The sequence below is a fragment of the Echinops telfairi genome, unplaced genomic scaffold, assembly GCF_000313985.2.
Source record: "Echinops telfairi isolate 266 unplaced genomic scaffold, ASM31398v2 ScPeMD7_1;HRSCAF=3_0, whole genome shotgun sequence".
In the NCBI taxonomy this organism is placed as follows: Eukaryota; Metazoa; Chordata; class Mammalia; order Afrosoricida; family Tenrecidae; genus Echinops; species Echinops telfairi.
In genome coordinates this window covers 91108950-91128383 of record NW_022103896.1, presented here as the reverse complement: position 1 = coordinate 91128383, position 19434 = coordinate 91108950, and the positions used below count along the sequence as shown (strand labels likewise).

Below are 19434 nucleotides of genomic sequence, written 5' to 3'. Positions count from 1 at the left end.
GTGAAGGGAGACAGCGGACGGCGTAAGAAATGAAAGTAATAATTTATAATTCATCAGGGATTCATGAGGGTGGATGTGTGGGGGAGGGAGGAGGAAAAGAGCTGATAAGGGCTCAAGCAGAAAGGAAATATTTTGAAAATGATGATGGCGACGTGTACACATGTATTTGATACAATTGATGTATGGCTTATAACATCTGTAAGAGCCCCCAATAAAATGATTTATGAATTAAAAAATATATATATGCAGCTCACTACCATGGAGGTGATGTTGACTCATAGTGGCTATATAGAACAGGATAGAACTGCCCGTGTGAGTTTCTAAGACCTAACTTTTTATGGGAGTAGAAGTTCCATCTTTCTCCCAAGGAGCTGCCAATGGTTTTACACTGCTGATCTTGTGCATCACAGCCCAATGTGTAGCCACGAAGCCACCAGGACGCTTTTGGTATACTGTATACATACCAATGAAATATTATTAAAGCCCGATGTGTAGCCACGAAGCCACCAGGACTCTTTTGGTATATACATACCAATGAAATATTATTAAATCATAAATGAGTTTTAGTGCATGCCACAGCATAGATGAATCTTGGAAGCATAATTAAATAAGTCTGGTACAGAAAGATAAATATTATAAGATCCTACTTACATGGGGTATATAGAATGTTTAGTACATAGAGACAAAAGTGGTTACCAGGTGCCGGGGAGATGATGGAATGGGGACTAACTGCTTAGTGGATAAAGAGTTCCGGTTTGGCCTGATGAAAAGGTTTTGGAAACAGATCTTGGTGATGGAACTGGATTAAGTAATGCCATTGAATTATATCTATCAAGAGGCAATTTAAAAAAATTTTTATTTTATTATTTTTTTTCAAGAGGCAAATTTTCATAAGTATGTTTTACCACAAAAAAATTAGTGGATAAAGTACGTCAAAACCAAATTTCCTGCTCTTACCATATATACTTGAGTATAAGCCGACCTGAATATCAGCCGAGGCAGCTAATTTTACCACAAAAACTGCATAAAAAATGTGCTGAAAAACTTGATTTATACACGAGTATATAGGTAATTAAATTCTGACTCTTGGTGAACTTATAAGACAGCATAGTCTTGCCTGCATAGGGTCTTTAAGGCTGTAAATCTTTACAGGGCAGACTGCTACATCTTTCTCTGATAGAGCAGCTGGTTTGTTTGAAGCAGCCAAATGCCTTAACCGCTGAGGCACCAAGATTCTTTTCCATGAAGTAATGTTCCCCTAAAATTACAGAGCCTTAAAAAATATCACTGATGAGACTATAATTTGGTGGAATAGTTTTGGAGAGTGGCTTTTACTCTACAGAATTTGAAACACTAGTAATTTTACTGCTGGTTGGATTTTGTTCTCTGGATCATAATATATACAAAGGTAAGCCAAAGTGTTGCTACTGTGGTTCTAGTTCATACATGCATGGACTTAGTCCAAATGAAACATGTTTCTGCCATCAGTGGACAGCAAGTTAATTCAGGATCATCTAATTTCAAGATCCTTCACTGACTCAGATCTGCTAAGTCCCTTTACCATATAAGGTTACATAATCATAAATTCCAGAGATAAGGATTTGAACATCTTTGAGCGGAGTGTTAATTAATCTAACTACACCAGCCAAGAAGTCCTAGGACTAGTACCAGTTGGAACAGCACAGGAAAGAGTGATCAGCCCCAGTAGTCACACATAATGACCAAAGACATCCAGTAACGTGTTCCAGAGTGAGAGTACTGACATGCAGTCAGAAAAGAGCATTAATATTTTAGATCTGAACTTTCTCTTCCAAGAGACATGATTTTTAAAAACAATACTAATTAAAGTAACATTGATTGATGAGTAGATAAAAGTATGAACAGGCCAGGCCACTGTATAATTACTGTGTAATAACAGTAAAGTACATGATACAAATTGTAAACATTAAGAGGGTAAGTCAGAACATATTGCTACTAGGGTTCCGGTTCATACATGGATGGGCTTATTCCAAACAAAATGTATTTAAATAATGTCTTTGCATTCAATGTGAGGCTGCAGACAAGTTCTCTCAGGAACACACTTCTTAGTCTCATTAGGGTGCCGTCATAAAAGTTCAAATGAAGCAGTCCTTCCAGGATCTACTGGGCCAGTTAAATTCAAAGCAGAAAAGTTAGCCAAGAAGGATATGCCCCCCCCCCCTTTTTTTTTTTTAAATCTCAAAGAACTAGTCTGATTTTCTGTAAAGACTAAAGAGAACTGCAAGGGCTTTATTAGGCAGGTGTTTCAATGGTGGGGGTGGGGGAAATGTAATGGTGAGGAACAGGTCAGGAACGTTGTGCCAAAGTTTTATTTCCCATCTGGCCTTTGTCCAAGCTTAAATAATATTGAAAAGAAACAAGATTTGAGTTCCTTGGGAAACTGCCGTTTGGTAATGTAAATAGAAGATAACAATTCCATAGGGAAGACTTTGATAAAAATAGTCTTTAGAAGTGTGTAATTCTAGAGTATATGGTAAAAAACAATAGCTTCACATTTTGATGTGTGTGTTTTAATAAAGGTTTCTATGATTTTGGGGTAATGCTTTTAGCTTACCCTCACTTTATGCATTCTTTATTTTAATAAAATATCTTACATGTTTACTGATTGACATTATAGGTTTTATTGAATCTGTGATTTAGTTCTGAAAAGCTCAGTTTTTTTCTCTAGGATTTCTGCTGCTCCGTATCCTTTTTCTCTATTTAAATGTTAATTTAAGCCTTCTTCGTCTCTTACTTTCTCATCCACTTTCTGGGTATTTTCTGAGTGATTTCTTCTGGTTCACAAACATTTTAAACAAGCTTAGCCTGCTAATTCTTCCCATGGAGTTCAGTTATTATGTTTCTGCTTTTGATTTATCTATTTGATTATTTGATAGTTATTAGTGTTCTGCTTTGTTTTCTGTATTCGTTCATTAAGATTTACAACCTTAAAACACTACATAGGGTCGCATTGGAATAGACTTGATGGCAGTGCCTTTGGCTTTTGAACTTTGTTGTATATTTCATGCCCCAAACCTGGAATTGGCCAATTGGCCTGATTCCTAATAGCTTATGTGTGATGTTCTTCTAAATTCTAGTTTGCTTTCTAGGAGACTTACCATATAAACTTGAGTATAAGCCAAGTTTTTTCAGCACATTTTTAATGTAGTTTTTGTGGTAAAATTAGGTGCCTCAGCTGATATGTGGGTCAGTTTATACTTGAGTATATAGGTACCTAAATTACTAGTCTATATTATGAGGAGTTGGCCCTTTTTTACATTGATGTTTGCAGGTGGCCTTCATAAATACAAAGACATGAATGTCTGGTGCTTTTTGGAGGTGTATGTGCTAAGGACCTTTAGGCAGCTGAGAAGTAAAGGATGTAATTTGGCCTTAGAAGCCTTGTTGCCCTAAGTGTTGGGTTGCTAACCATAAAGTCAGCAGTTTAAAACCACTCGCGGGAGAAAAATGAGATGTTCTATTTCTGTAAAAATGTAGTCTTGGAAACCTACATGGACAGTTCTACTTTGTCCTGTAGGGTCACTATAAGCCAGAATCAATTTGATGGAAGTGAGTTTGATTTTTTTGAGAAGGTGGTCTTTTTCCTTGGCTGCAGGGAAATAACCTTTGGAATAATTGAGGTGCCTTGATCTGGGACTTTTGAGGACATACGCCGAGAGTATGTGCTGTTCAGTGGGGACTATTGAAACCTGAAAAGTCTATCTGGACAGCTGGTATCAGTTAGCATTAGGCAACATGGTCTAGTCTAGCCTATTGTGCAGGACTGGTAATTAAAAACCTGAACCACACAGGCTCAGACAAGTTTCTGGTAGTGAAGGGAGTGGGACAAGCTCTCTGAGATACAGAAGCTTCTTGTCAACTCTTTACTGGGAACCTTCCCAGACATCTCTCACACATTTTTTTCCTTCTCCCTTAAGGTGAGCCTGACTGAAATCCCTTTACTGTACTAAAACCAGTACTTAAATCAGTTTGCCCTTCAAAAACAGGATTGAACTGTACAGATCCTTATATATATGTTTGTTTGTTTGTTTATTTTTTTAGTGCCATGTGACACTAATCATCTCTTTGTGAGTAGCTTGTCTCTCCAGTAAATTGTGTATCTCAATCTGGTGTATTTTTTTTAACCTGGTTTAGTGCAGTACTAGTAACCTTGAATAACTAACTTTGAAGCCGATACCAAATGCCAGTAGTGCTCCTTGAAGTGCCTTTATGTAGCAGAGAAAAGTCGTGACATAAGAGGAAGTTGAATTGCTTTTGCAACAGTTACCTGTCATTTCAAGAGAAAATGAATGCTGCTAAGGACCCTATGTATAGGACAAGGTGTAGCTGCTCCTATGAGTTTCTAAGGCTGTAACTCCTGGGGAGCAGCTGGCGACTTGGAACTGCTTACCTTGTGGCTAGCAGCCCACTAGGGCTGCCAACTACAAGATCAGTAATTTGAAGCCACCAGTTGCTCCTTGGGAGAAAGTCAAGGCTTTCTATTCCCCATAAAAAAGTTAAAAGTCTCAGAAACCCACAAGGGCAATTCTACCCTGTCCTATAGGGTCGCTGAATTGAAATCAACTTGGTGGTGAGACCAAAACCCATGGCCATTGAATTTATTCTGACTCATTGTGACCCTATATAGGGTTTCTGAGGCCATAAATGTTTATAGGAGAAAATGGTTTCATTTGTCTTCCCTAGGAGTGACTGGTGGATTTGAACCTTGACCTTGTGGTTATAGTCCAATGGTTCCCTTTCAGTGCTACCAAAGCAAACTCCAAACTCGGTGCCAGCCAGTTAATTGACTCATAGTGACCCTATAGAGTCAGGGTAGAAGTGCCCCTGTGGCTTTCTGAAAACAAACTCTTCTGAGGAACGTCTAGTGGTTTCAAACTGCTGACCTTGTGGTTACCAGCCCAGTTCATAACCCCTATGCCACCAGAGCTGCTTCTCAGTGTCAACAGAATTCCTTTCATTTAATACATGCATTATGCAAAATAAGCATTCATCGACTGTTATTAATATGGCTTCTTAGTTATGACAGTGCCTTTTACCTGCGTTGTTCGAGGGTCAGCTGTATTATGTCTTTGGTAAGTTCTGAGTTAACAGTGTTCTTCACTCTTTAGGTCAGTGGTTCTCAACCCTTCTAATGCCACCACCCTTTAATACAGTTTCTCATGTTTGGTGACCCCCAACCATAAAATTTTTTTCATTTACTTCATAACTAATTTTGCTACTGTTATGAATTGGGTGACCCCTGTGAAAAGGTCATTCAACCCCCAAAGGGGTTGTGACGACCCACAGTTGAAGAACTGCTGCTTTAGGTAGATAGGCCAGACTAAGCACTGGTGGGATATGATTAATCTCTGCCTACTGCGAATCAGCTTTTTGCTGATTCTTATCTGTGAAACTTTGTAGCAATCGAGTGAGACATGTGAATAGGTTTTTGAGCACAATAAAATATGTAGAATCAAAAGGAAGCCAGTTATACTGGCATATTTATTAACTATTTTGGAAACCATCATGAATGTGACAAGACTATATTTAAAATATTAATAACCAGTATTGTTTCTAAAATACCAAGATGAAGGTTTTCTATGCTTAATAAAATAATAAATTGTGGTCTTTTCTTTGACATATCTCCTTTTTACATTTTGATATAACATATAAATGTTGATAAAGAATATAAGCATCAGGAGTGTTGGGTCACCATTCTGTTCTCATAGTTGGTTGACTAGTTGTAGTAAAGAGCAGTGGAAGGTGGACATAGCTGACCTCTTGGCTTCCTTTTTGCCACATGACAGGGGTCAGGCCTACCTTCATGCTTCATCTTTCTTTATCTGTCTGTCATTAACCATTCCTCCCATGCCACTGTATCTATGCTGGGTTTGGTAATTAGTTGTAATGGCCATACAGAACTCATAGGCAATACTCACTCATGGATAAGGAGATTTTATTAGGGAAGTCAGTACCACAAGTCAGGCCAGTATTAAGGATACAGCCACTGTCTTATCCAGCAGCTAAGTCTCTCAGGTTCTTAATCTCTAAGCCACATGGTTCCTTGACCTTTGCCTCCATTAGCCAGGAAGCCCGCTTGCCTGTTGCTCTGTCTCAACTGTTCCATAGTCCTGGGCCAGATGGGGCCAAGGTACCATCTTCCTCTTACTCTCTGGGTCACAATCTTTGGTGCCTCTGATCTTGCTGGTCTCCACCACTTCAGAGATCTTGTGTATTCTCCTCTGTAGATGAAAAAAAATTGTAGTTTTAGCTTTATTTTAGCAGAAGATTTAATAATGAACATATTTTAAAGTAGTTGATGAGCTTAAATGGTATTTTAAGGTCCGCAACAAAGCAGGGGCATAAAAAGAGCTATTTTTTCCATTGTTGTGAAAGTTAGACGTACTATTAATAGAATAATGGCAGGAATGCTGTTTTAGAGATTAGGGAAGATGGAAAATAGGAAAACTAAAGAGAGTTTTTAATAATTTCATTTATATTGAAATGAGAGAATGAGGACTCATTGGCCATCAGAATATTCACTTGGTATGTATAAAGAAGGATGGCCAAGAAGTTCATGGACAAATTCAATTATTTTGCTTTTCCATGAGCTTTTTGATGCCTTTTTGTATCAGAAAGCATAGCCAGCATCTGTAAATTGCTAGATACTGTATAATTAGAATACATTAATAGAATTGGGAACTTCATTTTAATCTTTGAGGTTTTAGTCAAAGGTACCCAAGGCCTCTAGAACATGGTCTGTGTCTTTTTTTTTTTTTTGAAACATTTTATTAGGGGCTCATACAACTGTTATCGCAATCCATACATACATCAATTGTGTAAAGCGCATTTGTACATCATTCTCAAAACATTTTCTCTCCACTTAAACCCCCGACATTAGGTCCTCATTTTTCCCCTCCCTCCCCGCTCCCCCTCCCTCATGAGCCCTTGATAGTTTATAAATGGGTATTTTGTCATATCTTGCCCTGTCCAATGTCTCCCTTCACCCACTTTTCGGTTGTCTGTCCCCAGGGAGGAGGTCACATATAGTTCCTTGTAATCGGTTCCCTCTTTCCTACCCACTCTCCCTCTACCCTCCCTGTATCACCACTCACACCACTGGTCCTGTAGGGCTCATCCGCCCTGGATTCCCTGTATTTCCAGTTCCTATCTGTACCAGTGTACATCCTCTGGTCTAGCCAGACTTGCAAGGTAGAATTCGGATCATGATAGTGGGAGCGGGGAGGAAACATTTAGGAACTAGAGGAAAGTTGTATTTTTTGTCGTTGCTACATCACACCCTGACTGGCTCGTCTCCTCCCCAAGACCCCTCTGCAAGGGGATCTCCAGTGGCCTACTAATGGGCTTTGGATCTCCACTCCGCACTCCCGCCATCATTCACTATGGTAAGATTTTTTGTTCTGATGATGCCTTATACCTGATCCTTCGACACCTTGTGGTTGCATAGGCTGGTGTGCTTCTTCCATGTGGGCTTTGTTGCTTCTGAGCTTGATGGCCGCTTGATTACCTTCAAGCCTTTAAGACCCCAGACGCTATACTTTTTGATAGCCGGGCACCATCAGCTTTCTTCACCACATTTGCTTATGCACCCATTTGTCTTCAGTGATCTGTTCGACACCTCGTGATCACAGGCTGATAAGTTGTTCCATGTGGGCTTTGTTGCATGGTCTGTGTCTTACTCTTACTTTTGGAACCTTTCTAATTGTAATTCCTAACAAATTATTTGAGGTATGTAGGAAGATTCTAAGTTTTCTTTCCAGCAACCCCTAAAAAAGAAAAACACCCTTTAAAAAACCCAAAATTCCCACATTTTTTATTGTGAAAATTTGTAAACTTAGAAACGTTGAACAAAGCCATAGGTTCCCAAACGTATTTGACCTATCTGCCCCCTTTTCAGAGATAAAAATAAACTCAGTAAACTCCTTGTCCTGATGGCTTTTCCCTGTCAAACTTTTTTCCCTTCTATCAAACTTTTAAAAGAATTATTTTACTTAGAGGAAAAGTTAAAAGTGTAGCTTAGTGACCGCTTGTATACCCTTCATCCAGATTTCATTGCTGACACTCTGCCATACAAATTTTTGTTGTTGAACCATTTAAAATTAGTATAGATATCATGACACTTCTTAAAATGAGAATTTCCTTTGTAACTACAATATTGCCATTGCATAACAATTATTATGTGATATTTGAGAACCCAAATTTCAGCTTTGATTGGATATACTTGTCCATTAACATATTTTTCCATTAGAAACACAGATGTTTAAATTTAGAAATTTAGTAATTTTCCTTAAACAGTTTCAGAAAATGTATTTTAATGAAAGTAACTGGGAAAAAATACTTTGATTCTGCAGCTTCTCATGTGTGGATAGTACTGCTTTTATATCTGATGCAATATTAAGATACTAATTTCCTACCTTGCTGGAAATAGAATATGTTACTATTGATTTTTGTGGGACCTTATTTCTTTAGTAGGAGTCCTGGTTGGGCTGCTAATCACAAGATCAGCAGTTGAAACTACTTCCGAGAAAGGCAAGGTTTTCTGCTCCTGAAAAGAGTTTGTCTTGGAGAAACCCACAGGGGCCAGTTCTACCCTGTACTATGTAGGGTTGTTATAAGTTGGAATTTACCTGATGGTAGTGGGTTTGGTTTGGACTTTTAAATTTTTTTTGGCTTTCTTCCACCCCCCCCTCCATGTTTAAGTCATTTATTGGAAATCATTTTTTTTTCAAATATTTTTTTATATCCCCATAATCTTTTGCCATACTGCAGCAGAATTCCAAATATAAATATTTAACTTTTTTGTATATGTATAAAATTAGTAATGGGGAAAAGAAGTTATAAACCAACCCAGAGGTAAAATGTTTTTAGCAATAACATTCTGGACATCTACCATCTATCCAAGTGAACATCCAGGCTGGTCGTTTGATTCATTCATTTTTCTCCTCGTTGACATTTTAAGACAGGCCTTCATTGGAGCACTAAAGTGATTTTATTTTTCCTTTCCTTTTTAAAAGGTTAGAATCCTTTCATTGATAATACTCTTCAGTATTTTTAAGTCTAGTTAAGGAAGCATCCAGCATCTTCCTCTTAAAAGAAAAGGAAGCGCCTTCATATTCCTTCACAGTTAAACCTGTTACATTCTAGTCTAAGCAAAAAATTAAAAGTGAACACAGTTTAGGAGATTGCTTTCAGCAAATAAATGATTGTTTCATGAAAGCTCAGTTGTAAACAGGATAATCTCCACAGCTACGCAAACACGGGATGTTTTCCACCATCGGCAATTTTAAAGAGTCACCAGCATAGACATACAGGGTAGCTATGGCAAGGAAAAGGGTTCCTTACGGATCAACTACATGTACACCCAATGCCATTCAGTCCATGTGATTCACAGTGACCAGAGAAGACAGAGAAGAGCTGCCCCATGGGTTTCCAAGGTTTTAGATTTTCGCAGGAGCGCACAGCTATATACTTCTCCCATGGAGTGGCTGGGAGGAGGCTCAAACAGCTGACCTTTGGGTTAAGCAGTTCAGCTATTAAAATTGTACCACCAAGACTCTAGAGGATCGACCAGGAAAAATTGATTTAGGATGCGCCTCGACAAGGATGTCCTTTGTTTCTCTATAGTTTTTAAAACAGGCCCCAACATTTTGAATGGCAATGCTCAAGACTTCCTGAACTCCCGCTTGAAAGTGACTACCACGTGCCGCGTTTGCCACTGTCGCTCTGGCACTGGTAAAACCATACTAAAGGACCTGAACAACGTCAACAAGCCTCATTTTCCAAAATCAAAATTAAATTAATAACAATTACACCCCCCCCTCCAAAAAAAAAAGTTTGTAAATGTGGAAAACCTGCCCACTCGATTGTAAATGTCATGTCCCGGCTGGGAAGACTGAGCGTTCCATTGGGTTTTGCCTGCTTCGGACACCATCTTAGGAAACAGGGAGCTTAGCTTTTCCAGCAGGCCGTTCTGCGGCACAGTCCCCTTTCCACAGGGAACCAGACGGCCTTTCTCCCGCCCTCCAAACAGCAATTCTTTCTGACAGGGAGGCAGGGTTCTTTGCACCTGGACCATGTTTTTATCAGGCATGACTTACTCATTAGACCCCAGCCCCCTCTCTTGGGAGTGTGCGGGTCTGTCGCTTGACAAACACCAAGGGTCTCACTCTGGGGACTCTTGTCTCCCTTAGCATTCTACTTCCTCCTCGAAAATATTTGAAAGTTGAAGGTCCCCTATTATGGTTATTTTGAGGAAAGGGTGGCTCTTAGAAAGACACTGTGGCTTTGAATTTGAACTTAATGCTCTCAGTGAAAAAAATCTGAACCTGGAGCAAAGTATTATAGTTTATGACGCCTTGCTGGGGATGGGTGAGCTACTGTTAGTAATCCTTACAATGATTTAGGCACAAAGAATTTTTCTCTCTTATGATGTAGAAAAGCAGTTTTTAATGTGGTCTTTTCTTTCAAAGCCTTTTCCATGATCATATTTCTAATATGCAAACTGAACTGAAAATAATTGCCTTAAACATGGACCAATTTTGGACATTTAAAAACCAGTTGAAAATGCACTAAGTTAGCGGGGAGAGGGGAGGGAGGGGAAAAAATGAGGACCTGATGCTGGGGGCTTAATTGGGGAGCAAATGTTTTGAGAATGACGAGGGCAATGAATGTACAAATGTGCTTTACACAATTGATGTATGTATGGCTTGTGATAAGAGTTGTATGAGCCCCTAGTAAAACGATTAAAAAAAAAAAAAAAGAGAAAAGACAACCCACCCAAAAAAAATGCACTAAGTTAAAATCAACTTATCTTAATTAACACTGATTTCTCCCAAGGGAAGGGTGTTATAGGCAACAAACCATCAAATTCTGTGTCATCTTCTAATATAAAAAAAAAAGCCATACAGACACCCAATTAAGGCAGAGTTAATGACATTTGCCACTGAACTTTGAAAAAAAGAAAACATGCAAATGTCAACAACTCCAACACTATCTCGGTACGAGAGCTACATGGATGTGACAATATAAATGACTTGGCTGTTGGTAATAAAATGCATACACATTTCTGAATCTCCTCTTAATAATAAGAGTTTTTCTTTTAGCAGATTCTTCATGTACTTTCTCCCATGCTAACACTCCTATGCCCAGCGCCCTTTAATAGAAGTTAGCTTGCATACCTGGTCCAGCAACACATCGTATCTCTGAAATGTACTACACTATCATTCCACCTGGTATTTCTCCAACACAGCTGTCTAACACTACAAGTGCTCCTTGGCATTAAGTGAGGACCGGAACATCCCTTTATTGTTGCTTTCATGAAAATTATAAACCTTTTCGAAATACAAACTCCTTGGAATGAATCTAGGCCACAAAGTAAGAAAGTTACATGGACTGGCTCCTAGAATCAAAGAAACATTCTGAGCGACAAGGCTTTCAAAATATTTTGTTGTCTTCCATAGGCATCTTACTTCAGGCATAGACACACATTTCCAAGTGTTCCCATCGGGTTTGGCTCAGTGACAGTGAAAACAGACCACGTTCAAGTACCGTTAGACGAATGCAGCGCTGCAAGGGTAAGTGTTCATATATCGCAATTTTCAAAGGAGAGCGATCTTAATGACTCGACAGTATAGTTCACCAAAGAAACCCTTTGAAATCGTCTTGACTGTAGGGTCTGTGGCATCCCTCCAAAGGTTCTGGAGGTCTTGTATGTGTTGGTGGGATGTCATCGTTTTATCTTATATGCACGGGTGATAGGGAATTTTCCCTTCCCCAGAAAAGAACACATGGTATTGGGGTGCGATCCCATTTTATTGGCACAGAGGCCCATGAACACACCATCTTTATATATACTCGAGTTGAGGGTCAGCGAAGCCTCATAGACTCTGGTGGCCACGTCCCTGGAGATCACATAGGCAGCACCAGACGTGTAGTCAGAGTAGGCCGGCCACTGGTACATTTCACAGGAGACATAGTATTTGCTCCTTTTGTCTCAGATGGGAGGGGCACCTCGATGGACACGACCAATCCAAAAGTTTTGTACACCAATTTGGGCTAACCCCTGAAGGTACTCAATCACATTTGGTATGTGGATAAATATGTCATCATTAGCAGTCATAAAGAATCTGGCCTGCGGACAGAATGTGTTTGCCCATCTGAACTGCAGAAGTAACTTCCCATCAGGTTGTGGAAGGAATCGGCAAAGTCTTGCTGGATGAGAGATCATTGTATAGTTTATCTTCCCAAATCAGTTTTCTTTGCAGTTCGTCGTTCTCCAGCGGATTAGGGGGTGTCCCCAGAGCAAACAGAGTTTTGATGTTGGCATTCAGCTGAGACCGAACATACTCCTCATTGCCCCATGTTTTCCTGATCACAGAGCGGCGTTTATAGTTCTCGGGCGCTGTCTTAACAAACAGCCAGAGGAGGATGTCCTGGCCCTGACACTTGTCCTCGGGGTTAATCAAGTACTGGAAGCCACGGGCGTCCTCCGAGCTGCGGTTCACAGACAGGGAGTTGGTAACAAAGTCTTAACCATTGAAGAGGTAATCTGTACGAGTAGGACTTCATGTGGCTCACGACGGGATTATCAAATGGGCTCCAATAAACCATGAGGCTTAGTATAAAACAAGTGGCAAATATCTGAACAAACTGCCATTTTTTGACTCTCCTGTTACTAGCAAATATCCTGGAGTCCGTTTGGGTCTCCTCTTACTTAGGACCAGTTTTACAGGGGCACCTGCCTCTCTCAGACCACAGAGCTGGGCGTTCTTTTGAACAGATGTGCATGGTAATACAAACTGATCATTAACATGGGAAAAGGAGTGTCTTAATTCACACGTTAGGGAACACGGCGTGGAGCCTAGTCACGGGCACATCCAGGTTCCTCCACACTGATGTCCTTCCTTGAGTTCGGCAATCAGCCTCATGCATCCGCCCTGCCTGGCTCCGTCAGAAACTCCAGTGGAGAGCTACCATCACATACTGTGCAGCAGGCCACATACAGGATGCAGTGAAAACTCCGGAGGAAGTCTTACCAGTGAGAAGAGAATACTCAGGTGCCAGCTGGATCCTGGACCATGGCTTGGCCTCTGGCTCCCCACTATGCTGTGCCCTTGCCAGCAGGCCGCAGCGAACAAAGGCGCTTGGGAGAGATACGCCTGGCTTCCCTGGCCGCCCAGGCGGGGGGCCGGCTTTATTTCTTTAGCGATTCTCAACCTATGGGTTGTGACCCCTTTGGGGGTCGAACGACCTGTTCACAGGGGTCACCTGAGACCATCAGAAAACACATATTCCCGATGGTCTTAGGAACCGAGACACCGCTCCTCTATGAGGATCTCCAGGTGGGTCCTCCCACATGCAGATCCTCCCACATAGGAGTACCCGGTGTGATGACATCATTGGGCCAACCCCATCACATACACCCCGCACAAATACAGGTGTATGTGAAGGGGTTGGCGCCATAATGTACTTATGTGGACCAGTCATGTGTAGACAGCAGCTACATGTACTGTGTAAATATCATATTTACATTACGATTCATAACAGCAAAATTACAGTTATGAAGTAGCAACGAAAATAATTTTATGGTTGGGGGGGTCACCACAACATGAGGAACTGTATTAAACGGTCGTGACATTCATTAGGAATGTTGAGAACCACTGCTTTAGAGGAAGAATCTGTTTATTTTTGCTTGAGTAAATTAATTTCCTATGCAGTGTTTTTAATTTCTAAAACATTAAGGAATAGCATGTAGCTTCCTCATACTATGTTTCTGAGGCGTAAATGAGTTAATAAGCACTTACAGTGATATGACTCATAGTGAGTGCTCAGTAAATGTTAAGTTTTCTATTAGTTTAAGAATATTCTTAACTCCTTTGAGATCATTAAAGAATTTTGAATTTCTAAGTTCACGGTTTTAGATTTAGATCATGGTTAGATTATATAATAGCAAACGTAGGGTGTTAGGTGTCCTTGAATCAGTTCTAGCTCATTATAGCTCTATGTACAACAGAACAAAACACTTCCTTGTACTTTGCCAAGCATTGATATGTTTGAGGCCATTGTTGAAGCCATTGAGTCAATTTGTGTTCTTGAGGGTCTTCCTTTTTTTTGTTTTCCCTCTATCATACATGATGTGTTTCTTCTGGGGCTGGTCATTCCTGATAACATGTCCAAAGTCCTTAGATGAAACCACTCCATCCCCCTTTTAAGGAGCATTCTGGATGTACTGTATTTCTTCCAAGACAGATTTTTGTTCTTTTTTGACAGTCTGTGTTGTATTCAGTATTTTTCAATACCACAATCCATAGGCATCAGTTCTTCATCAGTCTTCCACTTAATTGTCAGTTTTTGTATGCCTGAGGTAATTAAAATACGTTGGCTTGGGTCAGGTACATCCCAGTCCTCAAAGTGATGTCCTTGCTTTTTAACACTTTAAAAATCTTTTGCCACAGATGTGCCCAATTCAGTAGGTCTTTTGACCCCTTCATTGTTGATTTCATGGCCATTGGTTGTGGCTGCAAATAAAATGAATCTTTGACAACTTCAACCTTTTCTCTTGTTTAACATGATGTGGTTTTTTGGTGTACTGTGAGAAGTTTTGTTTATGTTGAGGTGTAATCTGTACTTGGCAGTGTAGTGAATTGTTGAATACGGCTTTTTCTAGCCATAGCTTTTGTTAGCTCCACTAAATGACCTTTGTTTTCCTGATGATTCTTGGTAAAAAGGTGGGGGAAGATATTGATTGGATTGTATGATTCAGCAGTGAGTGATTGTTAATAGTGAAATGTGGTTCTCATCCTGGTTGGTCTAAAAGGAACCATCTCAAAAACAGGAAAGGGGACAGGCACCTCACCAGCAAGAGAGACTATCTCGGAGTGGAGTATGCCCTTTGGACCCTGAGCTCCCTTGTGCATTGAATCTTCTAGGTCCAGTAGGCAGCTGGACCAGTAGACACAGAGTGGTGGCATATGAGCAGCAGCAGATCCAAGAGCCAAAGCATGAGATGCACGGGTGAACTTCCCAACCCCAAAAGCAAGTAAAGCAAAGCTGAATGCCTTTTGGTAGGAAGCTGACATGTAGAGTGGGGTTCCTGTGGGCATTTAATTGAGGGAGCTGGGTTTGCTGACAAACAGCTGGAGCTTAGTGCCTTCAGGCTGAGGCTTATGGCAGAGTCCCAAGCCCTTTGGACATTTATTGTCTGTTCTGAAAGAGTTTTGTAACATAGCTGGAGCAAGGCAAGAGACAGGGTGAAGAGAGACTGCACGAATTGTAACATGCGGCTCATCTGAAAGTTCTGTGTTGTCATTGCAGTGAATTCCCAAACTCCACTGAAAGTGCGAGGATGACAGAGAAATAAAAGTAGTGCGCTCTGGGAGACAAAGCAACACTGAAGGATGTATTCTTTGATGCTCATCAGTGGTTGCTTCATGTCTCTTTTTCAGCAAGCAAGGTTGTGTCATCTGCATTTGGAGGTTGTTAATGGGCCATCCTCTAATTCTAATGCCATGTTTTTCCTATATCCCAGTTTCTCCGATTATTTGCTCAGCCCACAGATTGAATAAGTATTGTGAAAGGTTTACAACACTTGACATGCACCTTTGCTGGTTTTAAACCATGCAGTAATGACTTGTATTTGAACTATGGCCACTTGGTCTATGTATAATCTCTGCATGAGCTCAATGAAATGTTCTGGAATACCCATTTTTTGCAATGCTATCTGTAGCTTGTTATATAATCCACGATTGAATGCTTTTGCATAGTCAGTAAAACACATCTTTCTAGTCCCAGCTTTCAGCCAAGATTCATTTGGCAAGGGCATTGTTACCCTACTTTCCATACCTCTAATGAATCTAGCTTGAGTTTCTAGCAGTTCCATGTCAATGTATTACTGGAATGGTTTTTATATTATCTTCAGCATAATTTACTTGCATGTGATATTAATATAATTTGATAATTCCCTTATTGTGTTGGATCATCTTCTTTGTAGTGGGCATGAATATGGAATCTTTTCACCTGAGTTGGCCATGAAGCTATTTTCTAAACTTCTTTGCAAAAGCTAGTGAGCTTTTCCAGCATCTCAACTGGTATTCTACACAATTTTTGGAGCCTTGTGTTTCCACCAGTACTACATCTTTCAATACAACCTATCTGCACTTGCTCACATAAAACACCAAACTCACTGCCGTAGAGCCAATGCCAACTCATAGTGATCCTATAGGATAGGTTAGAACGGCCCACTGTTGATTTTCTGAGATTAATCTTTAATGGGAGTGGAAATCCCCATCTTTCTCAGAAGGAGTGGCTCTTGGTTTCAAACTGCAGATCTTGGGGATCACAGCCCAATGCATCACCACTGTACTATCAGGGCTCCTCACTTGCTTATATACTGTCCCCTGAAATGGTGGTATGTTAATCATTTCTTTTTAAAAAAATTTTATGTGTATTTATAGAGATAGATAACATAAGAAAAACAATTAATCTATAAAGCAGTACAAATGGCTCAGTGCAACTCACTTCCTTGATATAGCTAGTAACACTGGCAGTTCTTCAAGTCTTGAGGGCCGCCGGGTAGTCCTCCATAGAGCAATTCAGGCTATCTGGCCACAGGCAGCAAACAGCAAGGCAGGTCACCAACAGTCAGCCAGATGACAAGGTCCAACAGTTCCCAGCTTAAGAGCTGTACATTCCAGTAGTGTGGTGAAGCAGGTCTTGAAGGAACCTTAAGTTACAGCGACACAGTCCACAGGTTAGATGTCCCACAGGTGTGTAGCTTGCAAACTGAACAAGCAAGGCAGCTGGACACTGGTCCAATGATCAAAAAACAGGAGAGAGAGAGACAAGGCTTGCCGAGCCATTTATCTCTCTGCCCTTCAATTAATCTCACATGTGTTCATTGACCATGTTGGCACAACAAACCTATTACAATCCACCCCTTGCCAACTTGGCACCTCTACACAATTCTTTAGCCATATATAATTTTCAGACATGAATGAAATCGCATTTATCCTTAACATCAAACATATAGTTATAAATGAAAACACACTGTGTCCAATTTTATCTGATATACATGAACAAAGGAAAGATACTCAATAAGCACATATAAAGAAAATACAGTAACAATCACAAACCTTGCTTTTGCATTTGATCATGTAGTTGTAACTGATAGGTAGAACTACCTTCTTATAATACCCATTCTGTATTACCTTTGCCCTCGGCAAGCACCTCAGCTGGCTGCAGTTTTTTAATCATTTCTTTTTGATACAGTAATCTTGCGTTAATTTTTTTCTATCTTTTGCTGTTTGCTGAGGCATTCAATTTCTTGTCCATTAGACTTCTTCAGTATTTCATATTGAGGATTTAATTTGTTCTTTAGCTTTTCAGCTTGAGAAATACTAAGCATGTTTCTGAATTCCAGGTTACACATTTCATTATAATATTTTACATTATTTTCTCTAGCCACCTTTTGAAATCTTTCATCAGTTTTTTCCTTTTGTTTTAGCTACTATATGTTTAAGAGAAAGTTATAGTCTCATCCAATAGATGTTAGTCCTTTTTTCCCCTTCCTGTTTAATGATCTTTCGACATTCTTTTTACATGTTCCCACAACTAGCCCAGTTTTTTGCAGTCAATGTTCACTGTGTTAGACCTATTTTTGGTCTCGAAATTCACGTGGGGTATACTTAAGGTCAAGGAGCCCTTATAGGGCTGTCAGGTAAGCATTGGTTTGCTGAACCAACAGGTCAGAACCCCCCGAGCACCTTGTGGGAGCAGATGAGACTATCTGTGCCTGTCAATATTTGTAGCTTTGGAAACTAACTATGGTCAGTATGAATCAGAGTGGACTCGGTGGCAGTGGGCTGGGCTGTATACTCAAGTCCATACTTTGGCTCTCATGGTTTTGTTTTCTCTTTTTACATACTTACATCTCTTTTCACAATCCATACATTCATCCATGTGTCAAGCACCTTTGCATGTATGCCACCATAATTTTCAAAGCATTCTTTTCCCGCTTGAGCCCCTGATATCAGCTCCCCACTTCTTCCCCCTCTCTCCTCTGTCTGCCCTCCCTCATGAACCCTTGATAAGTTATAGATTATTATTTCCATATCTTACATCGTCCTCCATCCTCCTCATCCACTTTTCCGTTATTTGTCCACCTGAGAGGGGTTTATAGATTGATCGTTGTGATCCTTTTCCCCTTTCTTCCCTTCTCCTCCCCTAATCCTACTGGTACCTCTACTCTCATTGTTGGCCCTGAGGGGTTTATCTATCCTGGATTCCCTGTGTTGTGGGCTCTTATCTCTAGCAGTGTGCATGCTCTGGTCTAGTCCGGTTTGTAAGGTAGAATTGAGGTCATAATAGTGGGGTGAAGGAAGCACCAAAGAACTAGAGAAAAGTTGTGTTTCATCGGTGCCATACTGCCCCCTGAGTGGCTCATCTTTTCCCGGTGACCCTTCTTTGAGGGCATGTCCAATTGTCTACAGATGGACATTGTGTCTCCATTCCATGCCCCACCCTCCCATTCACCATGGGTATGATTTTGTTCTGGGTTGTTTTAGTTTTCTTTAAGTGAACTTACATACATGAATAATTGATGGTTTGTTTTGCAATTGGCATTAGCCTTTTTCTGATACTGTGCTTCTCCTTTGACGCTTCCTACAGATGTAATTGATTTGATTCTTGTGTATTCCATCTAATAGACCTACATGTTAGTTACCGTTATGTTGTTGAAAAAAGTTTTTTCAGTGCAGAAGTCTTTGGCAAAATTTTGTTTCATAGCTGGCATGATTTCTTATACCACTCTCATCATTTTCCAACTGTTTATTATTGTTTCCAGCTTACTCATTCTAGTTAGCAGCAAGGAACAATAAATTTATATTGCATGTTTGACTAATTTCAGATTGAAGAAGTTGGTAAAAACTTAATCTACTCATCTCTGGCATTACTAGTTGGTACGCTAATTTTGAACAATAGTTATATTAAATGGTCTTCCTTATAGGTGTATATAGATGTGCAAATTACCATTGATACCACGTGCAAGTAAAATTTTGGTAAAGATCATCCAACAACAGTGGCAGCAGTTTTTGGAGACTGCTGACAGAGACAGGTTGCTGCCTGAGGTTCAGGCCGGATTCAGAAGAGCCTTGGTACAAGGGATATCATTGCAGATGTTGGCTGAGGGCAGAGAATACCAGAAATGTTTATTTGTGTTTCATTGGCTTAGACAAAGCATTTGACTTTGGAGACCCTCAAACACTATGGGCTGTCTTGAGAAGAATGGGAATTCGAAAATACTTTATTATGTTCATGCAGAATCTGTACACACATCAGTAGGCAGCTGTGGGGACGGAAAGAAGGACTACTGCATGGTTTAAAATTAGGAAAGATGTATGA

General features: G+C 40.2%; 1 protein-coding gene and 1 pseudogene across 6 annotated transcripts in view; one reads left to right on the top strand and one right to left on the bottom strand.

The window, feature by feature from the left end:
• Nucleotides 1–19434, top strand: part of SPIN1 (spindlin 1) — a 94545-nt gene that overhangs the window by 20549 nt on the left and 54562 nt on the right. For 2 of the 6 annotated variants that reach the window (XM_045299267.1, XM_045299304.1), the window contains one exon: nucleotides 11499–11612. The exons of the other annotated variants lie outside the window; for them this stretch is intronic. The gene's annotated coding sequence lies outside the window, so the exon portion shown is untranslated. The remainder of the gene's footprint in view (nucleotides 1–11498; nucleotides 11613–19434) is intronic. 6 annotated transcript variants of the gene reach the window in all.
• On the bottom strand, nucleotides 11589–12969 carry LOC101652771 (annotated as a pseudogene).